At 40.1% G+C, this 14,130-nt stretch overlaps 1 pseudogene; it reads left to right on the plus strand.

The window, feature by feature from the left end:
• Nucleotides 1-4,315: 4,315 nt before the first annotated feature.
• Nucleotides 4,316-4,789, plus strand: LOC113188866 (large ribosomal subunit protein eL21 pseudogene; annotated as a pseudogene).
• Nucleotides 4,790-14,130: the final 9,341 nt, after the last annotated feature.

Here is a 14,130-nt window from a genome sequence, read left to right on the forward strand (position 1 = left end):
GGGGGGGTGAACAGTAGAAATTAAATAGGTTTGGGGTTCTGCACTCAGAGGAAAAATTGGGGGGATTTGAAGCAAAATCTCAGACTAGAAATCTGTGCTGACCTGGGCAAAGGCAGCTAAGACATCTTCATTAGAGTCCCTAATATACCCAGCTATGTGCGGGACAGTGGATAACACTTGTGGATTAAAATAACCCAGACACAGTGCAGAGCAGTAATGGCCCCATAAGTTTGCTAGAGGCCTGGTATGATGTGGAACGCTGGAGTTCTGCAGCTCCTAAGAAGGCACAAAGGTGAGCTGAGAAAGCCCGAGACCCAATAGAGGTCGTACTTGGAAAGAAGGGATAGCTCGTATGGGACCTATGTGGATTAATAACTAAAGACCAGGTAAGAAGAAGGACTTCCTAGCAAATGCCTGCAATCAGGTACCAAGCATTCCATCTGCTCCCACCCTGGCCTCTGCCTACAAATGATGCCAGAACTTAGTGCTACCCTGGGCAAGAGGGGAATCCCTGAGTGGCTAAGGTTAAGTGGTTACCTCTCAAATCAAAATGGATGCTCATGACAGAGATTAAATGTATAGCAAACTAAGTTTTCATAATCTGCATATCTGAGCCTATCCATCAAGCTAAGATCTGAATAATAATTTTATCTGATAATTGCAGGTTAGTCGGAATTAAAAAGAAGGGAAGAGAATTCCAAAGGGAGTAGCATGTGTCACCTTGTTTTCAGAGAATTATATAGTTCACTTTAAAATAAGGTCCTATCCCCAAAAGTTTGGTTTTGTATGTTTTTAATGCCATCAAAAGGACAGTTTTCAAAATCTATTGAAACCTAGTGGTTTCTGGTTAGTTAAGATAAATTTTATGCTCTGTCAACCTAAAGAATAACCAGAAAGAGAGATTTTCTCAAGAACAATGATATTTAGATTATCGGGGACTAGAGAACATCGCCATAGTTTGCCTTAGTAAACTACAGACATGGTCAAAGAGGTTGAGACAAGGGGAAGTTTTTAAAGGCAAAGGGGAGGAATTTACGTGGCTGTTTGCATACTAAGCCCATTGGTCTTGGAGAGCCCCCCAGCTCCTGCTGGTATCAGCTCATTGGTACAGGTGCCATTGCCAGACAAGTGATCTGGCCAGAGCATCTTGTCTGAGCTGTTGCTGTCTTAAAGGATGTTAAAGATAAATTTGGTTACAGAAATCTGTATGTAGGTGCCAGCTGAGCCAAGCACGGGGCACTTGAGAATGAAAAGGAGTATCTTGTGGGGCTTTAAAAAAGTCCTTACTTATCTTAGACATGAGCACTCCCCCTTCATTACTTCCCAGCTCTAATTTTGCCTGATTTGACAAAAATGATTTATTTCATCTTAGAATCATTGACTTTCACAACCCCATGCTCTTATTGCCTTGACTCAACTTTGCATAACATTGGAGACCATTTTGGATGATGATGTTTGGATGCCAGAGTATCTGCCCATCTCTCAGTGACCCTGTTCCTAGAGAATTACTCACCAGACTTCCATGTTTGTAATAGATAAACTTGACAGTTATGATTTAGATCAAGAGAAACATCCAGCTTCATTTGAACCCATCAGATTCTTCCCTGGAAGTTAAGTTTAATGGTAGTGGACTGGGGTTGTAGCTCAGTGGTAGAGTTACCTAGCACCCGTGAGGCACTGGGTTCGATCCACAGCACCACATAAAAACAAATAAATAAAATAAGGGTTAAATTCTTAAAAAAAAAAAAAAAGAAGTTTAGTGGTAGCAACAGCTAATCATTCGCAGGGTGCAGCTAGAACTGAGGGCACACAACCCCAGGAGCCCAGAGACTTTTCTTCCACTGAATGGAGCAATGAAGAGAGGCAGCCTGAAGAGGGTGAAGAACAAAGCAGATGGTAAGGGAGACCTATGTCAAAGAGCCATCTGGCCCCAGAGAGAAAATGAAAGAAGCCTGAGAGGGTGGCTCAGCTCCTGATGGCATTTCCTCAGGGACCCAGCTGTGACCCTGCTCTTGAATTCTGAGATCTGCCCTGTATGCCCTTATAGACGTCCTCACCCCTTCTCACCCCTCCTTCCTTTCTGAAGCGAGTTCAAGTGAATCCCATTACTTGCAATAAAAGATAAAGATGTCAAAGATAAGATATTGAATATTTGCTTTCTGAGGGGGCAGCCAGTAGCCACTACATGCCCAAGAAGCGATGTTACAAAGACCTACAGTTGAGATCCTTCCACTCAACATGCGTGCCCGTGACTCAGCAGTTTTCTCCTCAGAGTTTCTGCAAAGTCCTGGTAAATATCAGCCAACTGCTGCCCTTCCTGGTTCCCCAGGAAATTAGGTTGGCCACTTCTGCAGCCTCAGGGCATGTGGTAGTGAGTTAAGAACAAGGATATTTAGATTATTGGGGACCAGAGAACATAAAGACATAGTGATGAAGACGGCCTGAGTCTCTACCAGCCCAGAACTTCTAGCTATTGTGGGACATGAAACACACAATTATAATTCTCTTTAACTGCTGGTTAGACCTAGGAAGCAGAGCATGTCAGAGGCGCACAGCAGGGGTGCCTAACCTAGGCTGGTGGAAGAGGAAGTGATTATCAAGAGGGTGCACAATCCTGAAAATCAGTCATCATCTATGTAGTGCTTACTGTATACCATACATTATTCTTAGCATTTTATATATCTGAGCTCATTTAATCCTCCCAAGACTAAACACTATTTTGCACTAGATTAATAAGCATGTCTAAAAACACAAAACTAGTAGGGATGGAGCTGAGATTCAAACACAGACCGTCTAAACAATGAATATTTATTTACTGCTTACAGAGCTACAAACTGGGCAAATTACACGATACTCATACCTCTCCCCTAGCCCATTAGATCATTTTTATTTCTAAAATGTAAATATTCTTGGGCTTTGAAATGTGCATCTAGTATGAAGCAACTGTGTACACAGAGTTGATGTCAAGATTGGAAAAAAAAAAAAAAAGAGCATTTCTAGGCAATTCTGTCATGTTATCACACTCCAGATAATAACGAATAGCAACCATATTATTATCAGCAATGACCTCTACACATCGGGGTGCAGGGAAAACAAACAGGATCATTTCAAGGTTGTACCAGCTGCCAGCTGAAATTACCCCATTAAGGGAAACTCCAGAGCAGGGTTGCTGGGTGACACCAAGTGCTCCTTTTCAGCAAAATCCTTTCATGCACATTTGTATTTCCTTATTTTTACGATTGAATTTGTAGTTGCATCAGAAAATTATCATTTAGCTAATTTAACAAAATATACCATCACAGTTACTTGGGAAGCTGTTGAGAGATGAATTAACTTCTAGGGTGAATGTTTCATCACTATAGAGTTTGGGTGGTATTTGGCTACAGTACATTTTGTGCTAAAAAGAGGAGATCTAACTTTTTTCAAAGAAATATGCTCTTGTATGTTTTCCTAAAGTGTATTTATAATTAACCAACTTAAGTATCCTACTTAGAAGTTTATTTATTTTTTTTTTTGTTTGTTTTTTGGTTTTGGTTTTTTTTTTTTTTTTTTTTTTTTTTTTTATTCATTTTGCAATTCTAGGGCTTTGCACATACTAGGCAGGCACTCTTAACACTGAGCCACTGAGCTACATCTCCAGCCCTACATTTTTTCTTGGTTTCTGTTCTTCTTTCCTCAGCCTTTATGCCTCCTTCCCATATTTCTAAGCTCACATCTGTACCACTCTCAGCAATTCTCTATTTCAATTTCCTAATGGAAACTTTATAATACTTAAGTAAGAGATAATGGCCTGGTTTGTGCATGAGGACTAGCAGAGACATGATGGGTCTATTTTGATTTAATCTTTCGTCTCCCTTGACATCAACTGTGTGATAGTCATTAGGGCTGTTCACAAATATCCCAGCATTGCTATTTCTGCCATGTGATGGAACTGGGCCTCCCACCTCTCTTGAAGGTACATGTGATCATATAATTTGTCTTGTTCAATAAAACATGAGTAGTGATGTGAATCTATCAACAGCATGTATTGGCCATAATGGTAATAATAATACTTTCTTTAAAAAATCGTAAATAATAATTGGTGATGAAAACATGTAGAAATTGAAATCTTCATATATTTCTAGAGGAAACATAAAATGGGGTAACCACTGCTGAAAACACTTTGGTGGTTGTACAATAGATTAAACATAAAATTATACAATAGATTAAACATAAAATTACCATGTGATGCCTAGTGTGGTGGTGCACACCAGCAACTCAAGAGCCAGAGGCAGGCTTTTCAGCTGGATCTGCCATCTTCCAGTAATTTGCCAAAATGCCAAACACAAAGGGAAAGAGGAAAGTAACCCGATATATGTTCTCTAGGCCTTTTAGAAAACATGGCCACATATATGCGAATCTATAAGAAGGGTGATGATGTAGACATCAAGGGAATGGGTATTGTTCAAAAAGGAATACCCCACAAATGTTATCATGGCAAAACTGGGAGAGTCTACAATGGTACCCAGCATGCTGTTGGCATTGTTGGAATAAGCAAGTTAAGGGCAAGATTCTTGCCAAGAGAATTAATGTGCGTATTGAGCATATTAAGCACGCTAAGAGCCTGAAACATGTGAAGGAAAATGATCAGAAAAAGAAGGAAGTCAAAGAGAAAGGTACCTGGGTTCAGCTGAAGCCAGCCTGCCCCACCCAGAGAAGCACATTTTGTGAGAATAAATGGAAAGGAGCCTGAACTGCTGGAACCTATTCCCTATGAATTCATGGCATAATAAATGTAAAAAAAAAAAAAATTTAAAGGTCCGTGGACTATAAAAATGATTTTTTTAATTAAAAAAAAAAAAGAGCCAGAGGCAGGAGGATTACAAATTCAAAGCCAGCCTCAGCAACTTAGTGGGACCCTGTCTCAAAATAAGAAATTAAAAAGGATGTGGCTCAGTGGTTCAGTGCCCCTGGATTCAATCCCTGGTACAAAAAAAAAAAAAAGAATTACCATATGACCCAACAATTCTACTCCTACTTGCACATAAATATTCAGAGCAGCTCAGTTCACATAGTCAAAGATGGTATGTGTGGGGGGAATATTCATCAACTGATGAATAGAGGAACAAAATATTAGAAATATTATTTAGCCATAAACATGAATGAAACATACATGGTGAAGTATTGAAAAAAAAAAAATATATATATATATATATCAACAGAGATGACATTTGAAAATATTATAAGTGAAAGAAATTAGACATAAAAGATCACATATCATATGATTCTATTGTTATGAACTGTCCGGAATAGTCAGATATCATTGAGGCAGAAAGCAGATTAGTGGTTGCCAAGAGCTGAGAAAAGTGAGTCTGGGAAATGACTGCTTAATGAGAATAGGATTTTCATTTGCAGTTGTGAAAAATTTCTGGATCTAGGTAGTAGTGATGGCTTCACATCATTGTGAATACAATTAATTCCACTGAGTTGAACGCTTTGGTAAAATACTAAAATTTATGTTATATATACTATACTATAGTTTCAAAAGTGAACACACATATACATACACACACACACACACACACACACACACACACACATAACACACAAGCAAGCATAATTCTCTGGAGTGACCATAGAAACATGAGTTGATATACTTCTATGAGCCGATATGCATCCATCAACCTGATTGACAAAAGGCTGACTGAGAAACAAATTTCTATTGTGTAGTCACTTATCACAGCAGCATAACTTGCATCCCATCCTCACTATAAATTATCATGTTTTATTTGGTTTACCTAACCTTTTCTTAAGTCTCTTTTGTGCCAGGCACTGGGAAAACAGATGGAAAGCCTCAAACAAGTTACAAACTAGCGAAGGAAATATATATGTAAACCAAAAGGTGCTCTTTGGCATGACAGTGCCATAATTAAGGTAGATTATATGTTACGGCGAAAGTGTATAATAGAGGTAGATTATGAGTTACAGTGGAATTGCGTAACGGAGGATTTTGAGTTACAATGGAAGCACATAATAGCAGTAGATTACCAGTTCCCATGGGAGCACATAACTGATTATGAGTAATAGTGAAGAGCACATAATAGAGATAGATTATGAGTTACAGTGGAAGCACAAAGGCTGGAATGACCAATTCCTCCTTGGAAACTCAGAGAAGGCTACTCAAGAAGGCAAAGCATGAATTACAATTTAAAAGACGTGTAGAAGTTTGCCAGATGGAAAAAGGAGAAGTTCATTTCAGGCTGATAGAAGAGCTTGCCCACTGTGCTCTTCTGTCAACCTGGGCAAGCAGTAGCTTTGCAGGCAACAAGAAATGGCAACCATAAGGTCATAAGTTAGGAAATGATGAGTGCTGGAGATGAGATAGAGAAGCTGGCAAAGGTCTGGAGTCTGTACCAAATCTTGTAGCCAGTCCTTTCTAATATTTCCATTCATGCTGCATGAGGAAAATGGAAACATATGTGGTACACTGAGGTATAACACATCTGGCCAACCTTGGCCACCCTTAGCACCTCCGAGTCTACCGCAGCAGATTTAGGGAACCCCTTTTGGGAAGTACTATTATAGGTAAAGGAGAATCATTGATGATACCGAAGCGAAGAAACAACATGATCAGATCCACATTCCAAATCATGGTTCAGAAGACAGATCAGTATGAGAAATTAGGCTGAAATCAAACGATCTGTAAGAAGGCAGTGGAAATAATCCAAAGGAAGATGGAAGGAGCCTAAATCAGCATAGTGGCCATGAAATTTAAAGAGAGTGGTCAGAGTCAAGATGTAGTTATAAAGTAGAATTAACATGTCTGATTGAATGATATGATTATTAGATAATAGATAAGTAGATTTGGAGGGAGACGGTGGAGAAAGGATCTAAAAAGGCTCCCAGTCTGAGTGATTGGTAGGTCTTCCTCTGGGATAGGAGAGAGATGAAGGGGAGGATTGTGAAGACAGCAGTCAGTTCAACCAGGGATCCATGTGCCCTGACAGATAGTTAAATATCAGGTGTTTTGTTTTTGTTTTGTTTTGGTACGAGGGATTAAACTCAGTGGCACCCTACCACTGAGCTATATCCCTAGCCCTTTTGTTTTTTATTTTGAGACAGGGTCTTGTTAAGTTGCTGAGGCTGACCTCAAACTTGTGATCCTCCTGCCTCAGCCTCCAAATCACTGGGATTTTAGGCATGTACCACTGTGCCCCCACATTATCAATTTCTTTTTCTTTCTTTCTTTCTTTTTTTTTTTTTTTTTTTTTTTTTTTGTGGTGCTGGGATTGAACCCAGGGCCTTATGCATGTGAGGCAAGCACTCTACCAACTGAGCTATGTCTCCAGCCCTCAGGTTCTTAAATATGGACTCAGAGAAAATATCAAAATGGAATTAAAGATATGGGGGTGATGGACAGATACAAATGATAGTTAAAGCCCAGAGAATGGATGGGCTGGTTGAGAGAGGATGTAAGTAAGAAATGAAAAGGGCTGAGGACATTTAAGGGGAACACAAATGTGGGGAAGCCTGTGGGAAGGAAAGCCTGGCGTTTCTTTGATGCATAATGGTATCTTCTCAATTGAATGAACACTGAGACCCTTTGAACAGAGTGACTCTCTTTAATGTTCCTAAAGCCTTCTAAATGATCTATAAAGGCGCCTGTGGGAATTCCAGAAGGTTGGCTCCCTAATACGAGCTGAGTGAAAACCGAATGTTTTAAACTTTGACTGGATGTTTAAAAATTACATCATTTAAAGTAATTTTAACAGTCCTAGGTTTGGTTTTCTCTAACATTACCACAGCATTCTGTGTTTATCTGCTGATGTTTCTGCCCCTGTTAAATCCTCAAGGGCCTCCAATCCGATGTCCACTCTGGTACCTGGTTACATAGTACACAGTTGATATATATTTGTGAACAAATATAAATGTGAGTTTGGGAGTTCACTATATGGGGAGGATGGCATAACACTTTTTGAAACTCAGGTCAAATAGTCTCTCCAAGTTTTTGCGAGAGAAATATATTAGATAGGCAACAGACGTGTAGTTCTAAATGTAGTAGAGTCTCTCGTGATAGTCAACATTGGTAATGAGGTACGATATACTCATACAATATACTCTTATATGGTAAAAAAATGAATCAACGAAAGTCGTACATAGTAACATAGGTGACTCTCACAAACATGGTATTAGAGGAACCACATGGGGAAAAAAAAAAGAATGCTGTCTTCATCTATTTTGTGCTGCTAAAACAGAATTCTTGAGATTGGATAACAAAGAGCAGAGATTTATGTCTCACAATTCTAGAAGGTGGGAAGCCCAGGGTCAAGGTGCTGACATTCTGGCAAGCACCTTCTTGCTGGGTCATCCTCATGACAGAGGCAGAAGAACAAGAGGGAACATGTGCTAGAAAGGGAAGGGGGTCAAACTCATCAGGAATCTGTCCTCGGGACAATTCACTCATTCCCATACTAATGGCATGAATCCATTCAAGAATGCAGAGCCCTTATGACCTGATCATTTCTTAAAGATTCCACCTCTCAACACTGTTGCACTGAGGATTAAGTTTCCACCATGAACTTTGGGACACATTCAAAGCCTAGTGAATGCATACCGTATAATTCCAATCACATGAAGTTTAAAAACTAATTCTATAGTTGTAGAAATCCAGATGGCACTTAACTTTGGAGGGTATAGTGATGGAAAGGAGGCACAAGAGGGATTTTTTAGGGAACTGAGCACATTCTCTTTCTTGATCTGGGTGCAATTTACTTGGGTATGCTCCATGGGTAACTGACAATTCATTGAGTTATACATTTATGACTTCCATATTTTTTGTATGATTATTCTATTCCCATTTAAATTTTTACAAAAATAATTATGAACATGACACTATATGTAGAAGCATCAAAGAATAATTTCTGTATGAGAACTATGAGTTGGCATTAAGCACGTAGTTGAAACTACACTTATGAACCAATAAGGAGAGTGGGAGAAGTCAGAGATTTCAGAAGGCATGGGAGACGGCTGATTGGTAAGGCTAATGATTTGCTGGTAACTGAACATCTGCAGGAATCGTGGCTTCTGTTAACATCATTTTAAAAGCTGATTTTCTGCTTTTTTTTCATAGCATTTTACTCCAAGAAGGTTCAGATTTTAGAGGCACAGGACACCATAAGTCTGGTGCAAAGCATACAGCATCACTGTCGCACAGAAAGTTGTCACAGAATGTTAATGTTGACAGTGCATAGATTTCAGGGTTCAAGCCAAAATATCAGGTGAAAGAAACTATGTTCTAAAAAGGCGCTCTCAGAAACCAGCAATCAGACGCTTTGGATGAACAGTTACCTAGGCTACCCACTTAGGTGACTGACAGTCCTGGGTGCTAATCCTACCTCTTCCCTTCCCTATCAATGTGACTTTGGGCAAGTTGCTTAACATCTCTGAGCTTCACTTTCCTATCTGTAAAATGGGGACAATAAAATTCACACATTTGTTTTGTTTGTTTTTGCTATCCCATGATGTTTTGTTTTGCTTTCCTTTGATTTATTTCTTCTACATTTTTTATTGTGCATTACAGTTGTACATAATGATGAGATTTGTTGTTACATATTCATGCATGCACACAATATAATGCATACTATTTTGTTAAAGAGTACTTGCCATCTAGTGCTCTGTATGTATTGTCCCATTTCATCTTGGCAGCAGCTAGATACTACTAGATACTACTGCTCAGTAAAAGGGAGGCCATCTCTTTTCTGAAGTCACATAGTTGACGAGTGGAGCACCCAAGATGGGAACCCAGAGCAGTTGACTCCAGAGTCCTGCTTTTAACAATTATGCTCAACTGCCTGATAAAGTTCACAGGAGGATTAAAAGAATCAACATACTTAATAGTGCGTGGCATATTTTGAGTGTTTCATAAATGGTAGTTATTAAAACAAGAGCTGAGTGGAATCCAAGTCTCAAATCACAACAAATCCGAGGTTACAGTGGATTATGTAGGATCATCTAGGGCCAAGTCAAAAGCTCAGGCATGCTCCCTCTCAGAGAATCTGTAAACAAAAAGTTCTCAGAGGAGGACAGAGGTTCCCTGGGGTGTCAGAAATCATTTATGTATACAGGAGTTACCTTTTGCAGTGTGGGAACAGACCAAAGGGTAAGAAAACAAGGAAGAACTGGAGAAAGTCCCAGGTACAGGGAAAGGGAGCTGCCAAGGCCTGCAGGGTGCACCTCCAGCCCTCAATGATTGCTGGGGATGCAGCCCTGTGACTCAGCAAATGGAGGCTGGGAGAGAGAGGGGAATCATCCAGAGCATTGCATCAGCCCAGACCCAGCATGCAGACTCCCAGGCCAATCCTTCAAACTGGGAGAGGACAAAAAGCCTAGAGCTAAGACAGACCCACACCCTCTGGAACAGCAATTTTGCTAGATAATGCCAGCATTTTTTTTTTTCATCCTCCAGCATACCTCTCCCCTTCCCTGAGGTCGGGAACCTTGCCTCTTTTGCTTCTCACTCTCTGCCTGCCAGGAATTGTAAATGGTTCAATGTAAGCATTCAAACATTAGTCAGATGTGTTACATGAAATGGTATGAAGATAAAGATAAACATATCAGGGACCAGAAAGGAAAATTAGCATACATTTTTAAGTTGGAACACAGGACTTTAAAGAAACTTTAAAATCTGATAAGGACTTTAAATTCTGACCCCAGAGTTCCAAGTTGACATTTTTTAGCAACTGGGGATACTTGGGTAGGAAAGTTTCAAGAGCCTGGAAGACACTATACCATGCTGCCTCTCCTCTCCTATTATTTTTACTTTTTCTCTTCTATTTTCTTTTGCACTGAGGATTGAACCTGGATGTGCTCTACCAATGAGCTATATCCCCAGTCCTTTTTATTTTCTTAATTTTGAGTCAGGATCTGGATAAATTGCTGAGGCTGGCCTCAAACTTGCTGGGATTACAGGTGTGCACCACCGTGCCCGGCTTCCAGTTGTTTCTTTCTTTCATGCTCATTTTCATTTCTCTATAATTGTGAGCCAGAGCTTAAGGAAGGGCAAGACTGGTGCTGAAGAAAATACCTTGCATGCCTTGGTGTGAGTGCAGGCCTAGGTTAACTTCAACTCTGGATGCACATTGCTGGTTTATTATCTGTCGATGACACTCTCAGAAGGGTTTCCCCTGGCAATCTTTTTAACCTTTAAAAAAATTTTTTTAATAACATGTACATAACACAAAATTTATCCTTTAAACAACTTTAAGTACACAGTTCAGAGGCATTAGTGCATTCACATGGTGACATACCATCACCACTGTCCATCCACAGAACTCTTTCACCATTCCCAAACTGAATTCCACATCCATTAAACACTAACTCCCTATTCTTTGTGTTTCCATGGATTTGACTACACTAGGCTCCTCTAATAAGTAGAGGATATTAATCCTTTATGTTTGGTTTATTTCATTTGCATAATATCCTTAAGGTTCATCCATATTGTAGCATGTATCAGCATTCCCTCCCTTTCCTGAATATTTTCCATTATATGGCATACACCGTATACACTATGAGTACCGGGCATTCCAAAAACCTGTTCAAGTTCATGCTTTCAATTCTTCTAGGTCTACACCTAAAGTGGAATTGCTACATCGTATGGTGATTCTATGTATAATGTTTTGAGGAGTTACTCTTGGCTTTTTTTTTTTTCTTGTTATATTTCCAGAGTCAGTTCATATCATCTCTCTGAACAGTTTATTTTGCCTCTCTCTCTCTGGTATACTAGGCTACATTTATCCATTTAGACCTCTCTTTTGCATGTTCCCTCTTTCATTTAACAAGGTTTTTTAGAAGTATGATCTTGTGTTTCACAGTACTGATTTTCCCCCCAAACATAAACATCAGGCTGCACTGTTTGGAACAAATTTCTATGTCCCAAGTACATTAATTGAAAGGATAAGAATCTATGATCTTTTTTGAAAAATAAGAAAACAGTCTTTCAAATCAGTACCCAGGTACCAGTCTGGTAGGCATCCAGTGACATACTAGAAAAAAAGACAGTTTCTGATATACAAATGTCTCGCATGGGAACACCCTTGACATGCAAACAGTACTGGAAGTCAGGAGGCTCACTCTGTCAGTACATGAAGGTCTCCATCTGCTGCCATGGGAACGGCAAGGACAATGGACTCCCAGGTGCTAACAGGGACAAGTAGAACCCATCTCTCCTCCGCTTTCGTCTTGCTTCTTGACATCAGAAGTGCCACCCCCACCATGCTTACTGGCATCATGGTGGGAGCTCCTGTCCTCACTGGAAGATGGGATCCCTTTAGTTGCAGAAGAGTTTCAGTTGGAACATCTCATGTAACACTCTTTCTCATCCAGTCAATGAATCCTGTCCGTTCCATCTCCATGCCACCTCAAAGTCAAGCCTTCTTCCCTGTCTCCTCTACCTGGGTCAGAATGTAACATCTGACTGTTACAATTGGCTGAGAGCTGGTCTCCCCCATCCTTCACAATAAGGGTGAGTGAAATCCATCCTCACCAACTCTGTGTCACTGTCACCAAAGCCCTGATATAACAAAGCTCAAGGAAGAACTTCTGCATGCCTCCTAGGAGAAGCTGCAGCAGGCCCATGACTTTTGATTCTGATGTGGTTCATATTTTTCTTATCAGTTGTCTTTGTTTCTGCATGGCTCTTGATTAGCTAAGATGGGAGAATGAATATGACTGATACTATTCATTTCTCAAGGTCAGCAATGAAAGGGGAGAAAGTTAAAGGAAAGAAACTGTAACACTGAAATTATGCCTCCAAATTTTAGTCACAATGGTACTTTCCTTCTTTTTTTATTCTTCTCCTTTTTTAAGGATGACATTGAAAATGAAGAGGTCAGGACACTTTCTCAATTCATCACACTTTTTTCTTTTTCTTTCTTTTTTTTTGGAGGGGGGGCAGGTTGTTGGGGATGGCACCCAGGGCCTTACACATTAGGCACTTCCTTTCTTCCTCTTCACACTCCCTAGCCACCATCTTCATCATTTGAAGAGGGAGATTCTTCAGACTCTCCTCACATCTACATCCTAGAATGCAACTGTGAAACTGCACCGGACTTTCCTGATATTTGGAGAAACTTTTTGGTTGTTCCTTCATATTCATGATCTACCACCCTAACCCTCCCTCCCTGCAACAACAACAAAAGCTGTTGCATATATTTTTTAAATTTTTTAAGATGTAGATGGACACAATATCTTTATTTATTTTTATTTCTATGTGGTGCTGAGGATCCAACCCAGTGCCTCACACGTGCAAGCAGGCTGTCTACCACTGAGCTATAGCCCCAGCCCAGTTGCATATATTTTTGATCAGCCTTAACTTCTTTTTCCAGACATGGCAATGATATATATTAATCTAGCTAGAATTCAGGTGGCCATTTGTCCCAGTTTGCCTAGGACAGTCCCAGTTTATGCCTATTGTCCTCATAAGTTTTAAAAGAGCTCACCCTTTTAATCTTAAAAAAAGAAGTTCCAGTTTGAAGGACAAACTGTATGTTCACCCTAGGTAAAAATACATCTTGATATTCCAGTAAAATGTTTTCCAGGGGCTGTTAATGACATTTTATTTGCAGAGCAACTCTGTAAAGTAGGAAGAGAAATATTTCATCTCTATTTGATAAAGGATATTAATCAAGGCTTCAAGGGGTACAGTTGTGACTGTCTGAGGTCACACACTCAAGCCAGAATGTAGGATTCCTAGAGTCTAGTACTGTTTCCATTTGTGGGGATGTCTGAAAAAAGGCAAACCTCACTCTCTTGTTTGGTAGACTGGACCTAGAATGGCTTACACACCTTCATCTTTGCCCAGAGAATGTCCTGTCACATTTAGAGCAAGCAAAGGAATGAAAAAACATAAAGAGACCAGCTGCAGCAGTGCATGCCTGTAATCCTAGAGGCTCAGGAGGCTGAGGCAGGAAAATCACAAGTTCCATGCCAGCCTCAGCAATATAAAGAGACTCTAAGCAACTTAGTGAGACCCTGTCTTAAAATTAAAAAAATAAAAAGGGCTGAGGATGTAGCTCAGTGGTAAAGCGTCTTTGTGTTCAATCCCCAGTACCACCCCTGCAACCCAACACACACGCACGCGCGCGCGCGCGCGCG

The sequence above is a fragment of the Urocitellus parryii genome, chromosome 5, assembly GCF_045843805.1.
Source record: "Urocitellus parryii isolate mUroPar1 chromosome 5, mUroPar1.hap1, whole genome shotgun sequence".
Lineage (NCBI taxonomy): Eukaryota > Metazoa > Chordata > Mammalia > Rodentia > Sciuridae > Urocitellus > Urocitellus parryii.